This window comes from Sparus aurata, chromosome 9 (assembly GCF_900880675.1).
Source record: "Sparus aurata chromosome 9, fSpaAur1.1, whole genome shotgun sequence".
Lineage (NCBI taxonomy): Eukaryota > Metazoa > Chordata > Actinopteri > Spariformes > Sparidae > Sparus > Sparus aurata.
Window position 1 is genome coordinate 11,487,853 of NC_044195.1, and position 8,382 is coordinate 11,496,234.

General features: G+C 44.0%; 1 protein-coding gene across 3 annotated transcripts in view; it reads right to left on the bottom strand.

The window, feature by feature from the left end:
- The window catches only part of znf385b (zinc finger protein 385B), a 57,183-nt gene extending 55,396 nt beyond the window's left edge, over positions 1 to 1,787 (bottom strand). For all 3 annotated transcript variants that reach the window (XM_030428675.1, XM_030428674.1, XM_030428673.1), the window contains exon 1: positions 1,554 to 1,787. The gene's annotated coding sequence lies outside the window, so the exon portion shown is untranslated. The remainder of the gene's footprint in view (positions 1 to 1,553) is intronic.
- Between the last annotated feature and the right edge of the window lie 6,595 nt (positions 1,788 to 8,382).

Sequence of the window (8,382 nt, forward strand, 5' to 3'; positions counted from 1 at the left end):
CTGCAAGATATACGAGAAGATCATTACCACTCTAATATCTGTACGATAATTCAGCAGCGACAGCCGTGGTCATCTGAGCTTAGCATAAAGACTGGAAATATATCTAATCTGTCTCTGTTCAAAGGTAGAGGGAGACGTCTGCCCACCGGCACCTCTAAAGCTCATTAATTAACATGCTGTATCTCTACTGAGTCATATCAATTTGTAAGAAATAAACATGTTGCTTTATAGGGAGGTGGGTGCAGGACACGTGCAGGAAGTCCAGCACATAACCTCGATATTAAACCACCATGGATTAAACAAGCGAGAGCTGTAGAGATGCTGGTGGGCAGATATGTTCCATTTGAATACTATTTTATTATTATCTATAATATCACTGGATAATTACTCATTGTACTATTGTAAATGCTGTAGCTGGTCAAAGAAGAGCAAATTATAAGTATTTCAAGTGTTGTACTGCACATACACTCACTCAAATACTGTACTTCAAGTCAGTTTTAGGTATTCCCAATACACTTCATACTGCTACACCAGTATATTTCATGGAAATATGTGCAGGTAGGCTAGTTTGGGTTTCTTTTTTCAAAATAAGGCTGAACATGTAAAATATGTGATCACTTTAAAAAAACAAAACAGATTGAACTCCCTGACAGTAGGCAGGCTGGTCAACACACACACACACATACATACACACATAAGTATCATCTCACCATCTCCACTAGTAAACATGATTCTTACACATTCCTAATACTGAGCATTGATTATCAGGTAATGTGATCATTTATAACACTTGCACTGCAAAATGCAGACTTCCACTATTGGTATTTTAAGGAGGCGACATTTTACTTACAGCCATATTTATGTGCGTAGACAACATAAAGGAGTGGAATGCTGACATCACATCTGATTCACATCTGAATACCCTTTCCACCACTGTCCAGGTACAGCTTTAAGGCTCTTTCCTTGATTATTTCCATTTTACCTCACTACAATTTAATTATTATGGCTTCATATTACTCACACCCACATTTCCTTGACAGCTGTTGTGGTTAACCAATCGATATTCTACAAATCAGCTCATTAGATATTACATATTTTACTGACATAAAATGATAAACATGGCGCAACTATTTTGCACACTAAAACAAAAATATCCACTGGAAGTAAAACTGACAACAGGCTACATTCCAGCGAAATTGGACAAAAGAGACACAAAACAAAGAACTAGAGCTCCTGTAAGATGAGCGAGCAGACAGAGGGACGAGAAAAAGTGCATTTCAAAAGTCAGACTGACAGAAGGAGCCTGAAAGTGATCCAGAACAAACCCAGTGGGCCGACGGACGGACCGTCTCCGCTCCAGTCGAGTTTTTATCCAGCTGTTCTGTCCGATTCATAACCTTCAACTTACAGTGTCAAGAACGAAGAAGAAGAAGAAGAAGAAGAGGAGGAGGAGAAGAAGAGGAGAAAGGGGGGGAGGAGGAGGAGGAGGAGGAGGAGGGAAGGCGACAGAAGGTGAAGAGAAAAACAAGAAGAGGAGTGGGAAGGTGATTTACCGGAGGAGGAGATGGACGGATGAAGAAAGTAGAGTCCTGTGGCTTCGAGGCGCTGAACTCCGCTCACTCACACTGTCATCGACCAGGAATCAATACTGAACGGCTCTGTGGCCCCTGGCTGAGAGTCTGAGTTTGAGTGATGACACGCCGATCATCCATCTATCTATCCATCCATCCATCCATCAGGGATCCGGACACCGTTCAACTCTGTCTGAGCAGCTGAGCCGCGCGCTCTGCGCCGCACCGAGAGCAGAGCGGCAGGACCGCGCATGCGCCGTACACAGTCAGAGAGAGAGAGAGAGAGAGAGAGAGAGAGAGAGAGAGAGAGAGAGTGGCTTAAATTGCATCCAATGACAAAACAAAGAATTGGATGAACTTTAAAGGACTTTTATTTTACCTGTGTGTGTGTGTGTGTGTGTGTGTGTGTGTGTGTGTGTGTGTGTGAGTGAGTGCGCGTGCAGCAGGTTCTGGTTGACTTGTGTCCAGGTTTTGCTGTTGGCAAAAAAACCGGATAAAATCTATTTTGAAGCAGTGTAAATACTGGCTGGCAAGGCAGCACACATTGTTCTCAGTCTCTCTCTCTCTCTCTCTCTCTCTCTCTCTCTCTCTCCCCCTGTATTTACTGTCAACTCACCTGTTCATGAAGTCAAGGTGTCAGGATAAAGGATCATTTCACAGTTTTCTCCAGCCAACTATCATTTAGAGTGTATGCTCCCAAAATTCAGACGATCTGTCTCTCTGGGCCTGTGTGGGCGTGATTTCATCGGATCTGAATGACACTAAAGTTGTTTTCACATTTTATTCCGTCAGACTGCAAAACTAGTCATGTCAGACTCCTAAATCCAATTCTATATTGGAGAAGTATTAATAATTTCTTACTGCAAAGCAGAAGTGTCAATACACTGGGTGCAGAATGGCTGCAAGCCTCCATCACGAGCAGCTACATCAAAATGAAATCAAGTGCCAACACTTGTTTCAATTCAGATCAGCTCGTATCTGGTTTCACTTGTTATGAACTGCCATAAATATGTATACAGAGCAGAAGAGGCTAATGTATGCTTTTTAGATGATGTGACTTTAGCACTGCAGTGGAAGTAACCATCTTGGAATAATGCGTAAATACTTCCAAGTCAGAATAAACCGTATATTTTCCTGTTCTTTCCATTCTGCCAACATTCTCTGAACCAACCGATCTTCGCCCACATCAGAACTGTGAGTAGATCTCATACAAAACAAAAGAAAGCTGAAATAGCCAAACTGAAATAGCAAAACTGTTTTTAAGTTGGCAGAAAACTGTATTCGTGTCGGCTCTGATTTAAGCTGATTGAGAAAATACATTTGCAGTGTATAAAACTGTTTGGTGCAACTAAAAATACCTTTTTTCCATTTTTGATTCCCCGTTCCCCCAAAGGTCAGCGTGGTGTACACAACGTGCCATTGTCCAAAAGCATGAATTTATGTGTCAAATTCGATTTCACACTTTTTTGCACAGATGTACAGATCCACTGATTCCACTAAGCCGAGGGACTGACTGTCATCATTTAAAATGCTGAGTGACGAGTGCACAGAGCTGAAGTGCCACTTCAGACAGAACCTGAGCAGAGACTCAACAAACCAGCTGAGATGTGACCTTTTTTATTAATGACGCAGAACATTCTCAACGCAGTCAATTTAAATCATCTGTGTTTTTGCTGACGACTCAGTGAACACCGTCTGAAAGAGGAACGTTTCTTTTTCTTCTTCTTAATGATTGAATGAAGGGGTTTAACTTAGAGGACATACAAAATCCATACAAAGTCCTGCCCTCCGATTGGCTGGCAGGTGTCTGTTAATATCATATCAACAACAGTCAACAGTTTAACTTCCTGTCTATATATCAGTGCTGCTCAATATTTAACTGTAGGTAAACACAGCAACCCTTCTGATGCTTAAAGGACAGGCTCACAGTTTTTTCAATTGTGTTCATATACAGTACTCAAATGCTCATCAGGGGACATGAAGTATGGGGTCCTTAAAAAAGCATAGAAAAACTCAATGTTACTACTATACATTTATATGTTTAATAGCAAATAGCTTTATGGAATTAGTTGTTAGGCTATCAGACTACAAACTTGATTTTAGTCCAATAAGAATGCAAATACAAATACAGGTGGTATTAGTAATACACTATAGCACCACCTTTTTCCTCACCTGGTACCAAATGATAAATAAATATTGTATTTGCCTATATTTAACTGATAGACTACTTAGTATATATAGAGGCGTTTCATACATATTGCAGGAGTTTGCCATGTCTTTACATGCTTGACTTCTTCTCTGGCTGCAGGTATAACTCCCACTATACACAGGGTGAAGAAGCAGCCTCTATATAACTGAACCCACGGTAAAATGCAAAAGCAACGTAGATGGACATATTAACATTTCGATGAATGTGTCTTTACTTGCTGGGAGCTCAATAGAACATAGATTTAGTTTAGAGGGACTTTCGTGAGTAAATTCAAGAGAGACCTTTAATAGTGAGAGGGGCAAGCACAGGACACAGGACACAGGGCGCAGGGCGCAGGACACAAGGCGCAGGACACAGGACACAGGACGCAGGGCGCAGGACGCAGGACGCAGGGCACAGGGCACAGAACGCAGGACGCAGGGCACAGGGCACAGGGCACAGGACACAGGGCGCAGGGTGCAGGGCACAGGGCACAGGGCACAGGACACAGGGCGCAGGGCACAGGACACAGGGCGCAGGGTGCAGGACACAGGGCACAGGACACAGGACGCAGGGCGCAGGACGCAGGACGCAGGGCACAGGGCGCAGGACGCAGGACGCAGGGCGCAGGGCACAGGGCACAGGGCGCAGGGCACAGGGCACAGGACACAGGGCACAGGACACAGGGCACAGGGCACAGGGCACAGGACACAGGGCGCAGGGCGCAGGACACAGGACACAGGACACAGGGCACAGGGCGCAGGATGCAGGGCGCAGGGCACAGGACACAGGGCACAGGACACAGGGCGCAGGATGCAGGGCGCAGGGCACAGGGGTATAAGTCCTGCTGCCTCAGTAACACCTCTGTGGATCAGAACACCTCAGAGAGCACTGTCACTGAACCCACAGACTCTTCAGTACCAGAGTTCAGACGGACAGACAGGCAGACAGACAGACACCTAACATGATGTCAGACAGCTGAGACATTTCACACTAGTGCTCTGATGGAGACTCTTCTGTCTCCCTCTGAAGCTCAGAAATTCCAAGAGCTGAGCTGACCATCCTATAGACTACATTTTCTTCTTACTTTTTATTATTTTTATGTCCACCAGCATAAGACTGGTGGTATTCTATATTTTCCTTACAGTCACTTAATTACATGACAGCACCAAAAATGCTGCTGTATTATCCATTAATCCATTCATCTATTACAAGTATTAGTAGTGTATCCAAAGCCTGATAAGGCTCATTCATCTGTGCCGTAGAGCACCATCGCTGAAGAGGAACTATGAAAACCCATCAGTGAGCCACAGAGTTTCCAGAGCTCCACATATAACACTCTGATAGGGCTACTATTATTTTTTTCTAGTACCAAGCTCTAATAACCTACAATAATATATCCCTCTAGCATTTAGTAGCCAAAGGAACACATATTCTTCGCAGGAGCTGGTGGAGATCAAAAACAGAGCCAAAAGAAAGTAGTTATCACACTTTCACTCGCCGTGGTGAAATATGATTCTACATTAATGCTAATGCTGCTCCTTAACTGCTGGATCTGTGAATAATCAACTACTTGCCAATAACTTCTCTTTATGAAGTGTAAAAGATGATAATATGTCAGTGTCGTGTCACAGTTGGCTTCTGCTGCCTCAAGTCGGCCTCACAACCAGCGACTGTGGGTTTCAAAACGTTTCCTTCACTCTGACGGGACCACATACAGAAACGGTTGTAGTCATTTGTACATTTCCCCCAAAATTCAGTCAGACTTATTCGACATCTTTGGAGAGTTTGGGCTCTCGAAATTAAAGGACCAGTATGTAGGATTTAGTAACCCTAGCGTTGATGTTGCCAAGTGAAAGTTCCTCTCCAGAGCCAGTGTTTGGTTTGTCTGTTCAGGTCGACTGCAACGTGGCCTACTCCTCGGAAAGGTACCAGATCCCTCCGTAGATATAAAAGGCTCATTGTAAGGTGAACGCATGTGATGCAGGTGATCATACACTAATGAAAACAGAATTATGAGAACAATATTCCATTTCTGCCAACGTGGTGAAACAGCTTGGTGTTCTCCATGTTCCACTTTCCACTTTTAACTCTTTCGCTCCTATATTTCTCACCTCCATACCCCCTCTCCCCCCTCGCTCTCTCTCCGCAGAGGGTCTTGCTGTGGTATCCCAGAGTGCCTTGCAGCTCCCAGGTCCCAGCAGACATGTTCCTTTGCTACTGCAGTGAACCAATCCAGTTCCTCTACTCCTCAGGACATCCAGCCAATCACAACCAGCCCTGCAACGACACCCTTACACACACACACGCACGCGCACACACACACACACACACACACACACATGCACGCACGCACGCACGCACACACACACAGACGGAGAGAGAGGCATCTCCCCCTCTCACCTTGAACATCACATCAAGGTTGTGCAAGGATATCGGAGTGTGTGTGTGTGTGTGTGTGTGCGTGAGAGAGAGAGGGAGGGAGAGAGACAGAGAGAGAGAGAAAAGGGGGAGGCTGTGCTGGGAGGCAGAAAGCACTCCAATAAAACCAGTACAAACACACACATACAGATGTATATTAAGCATAAGATTCCAGTTTGGTGAAAACTTTCTGATCCACTTGAGTTACAGGTTCCAATAACACATGTACACTCATGAAGCCACAACTTGTATTTCCTACATTTTGGTTTTTTTCTTATACAGATTAAACAAATCTGACATACATTCACATGTTTATTCGTGAGCGTCAGAGGTGACGGTAGGCACATTGTCTATTTATTCTATTCTTTTACCAAACCAGTCTAGCTTTTTCCCCCCCATTTCCAGTCTTTATGCTAAAATAAGATAATCTGCTGCCGGCTGTGGCTTCATTTTTACTGTACAGAAATAACAGGGGTGCCAATCTTCTTAACTCCCTCTTGGAGAGAATCGGATGCTCTGCTCCGTGACTCAAATGCAGTGACTTACTGGGGCCAGCTGCTTCCATGTTTTAGTGTGAAGAAACTTGTGAACTTGTTAATGTATATGCTGGTTTACATCCCCTTTGTTGAGGAGACAGAAGAGATTGCGAACACAAAAAAATTAACGTCCTCTATGCATAAACTAATTGCACTAGAAATGCATTTTACATTTCCTGTACTTTTGTGCGTTTTAAGCGTTGTATGTGTCGACAGACCGCCGGTGTGTAGTTCTGTTCGAAGCGTCTTAAAATTGTATGTTGAAGTGAATCGACCTGTCGGCTCTTTTCCGATGGCTCGTGCCCAGCACAGATGTCTTAAATGTTCCACTTTACAACCAAATACAACCCAGATTGCTTGACCTAAAATGACCAATGGTTTCCTGTGGGGTTTCTGAGGAGCTACAAGGATCTTCTTTTGGACTGAAGCGGCCCTGAGGAGGACTCAAGGAGGAGGAGGATCTGTCCAGAGGAAACAGAGGACTGCAGTGGCAGGTAACTGTTGGGGAGGTTAACGAGTAAAAGCAGAATAGAGTAGTAGAATGTGTCTCAAAGGACAAACGAACGCAGCAGCGTGACTTTTAGTTCGCAGCGACACTACATCAAGTCATAACATAACCTAGATCAGTCCAGGAAAGAGACAGAGACACAGCTGGCTGTGTGGGGAGGGTACGCAGGGAAAGATCCAACACTGTTGAGAAAGAATGTGTCACTGAACTGCACACATAAGCATATTCTGAGGTGGCACCACCAGAGGAGACTGTTTACTGTAAACAAAATACTGCTTTCACCTACTTTTCAACAACCAATATGTTTCTGTATAAAGGTGTAAAAACCTGGAACTGATAAGACTGTGTGAGACAGAGCACACACAGACATCCTGTTGTACCTGTGTTACCCTGAGATCCTGCTGGTCTTAACCTTCGGCCAGCTATTTTTCTGTTGCTCCATGCTTAAGTGGATTATTGCGACGCATTGTCGTGTTTTCAAGTCATATTTGCCTTAATACGACAGGATGTTCTGCCATTGAAGCTTGCGGAGACGTATGATGAGTTTTCGTAGCCAATTTTCTGTGTCAGTGTCAGTGTGTGTGTGTGTGTGTGTGTGTGTGTGGTGACAACAGAACTGGTTAGTCTCGGTACTGTAGTATCATCTGGGTTCCCAAATGATTTTCAATGTAAAACAGGTGTTCCGCTCTGTTTATCAAAACATTTGTCTCTCTTGATATAAAAAAAAAAAAAGCTTTTTTTTTGAGAGTCAGATGAGAAGAAAGCTTAGTTAGCTTAGCGTGAAGACAGAAAGCAGCTAACCTGGCCCTGTCCAAAGAAAGTTACTGGTCCTGGCCAGGAAATTGTCCAGCTCATAAGACCCCCCAGTTGTTGAATCTGTTCAGCTTTTTATGAATCAAACAAATAAGATAACATGATAATTTGCAAACTTTAGGTGCTTGTAGGTAGATTCTGTTACCTTTAAAGCAGTTGCTACATGAGGACGGAGTATGAAGCCTTTTGCCGCTCCAGTGGAAGCTGCATGCAATCTGAGAAATTGCCTCCCGTGATGTCATCCAGTGGCTAAATTGTGTTGTTGGCAATGTGGGTGTCAGGTTTTGAAAAGCAGTCCACTGGTGTAGCATTGCACTCCTTAAAAGACCGTTAAGCACCTGTGTC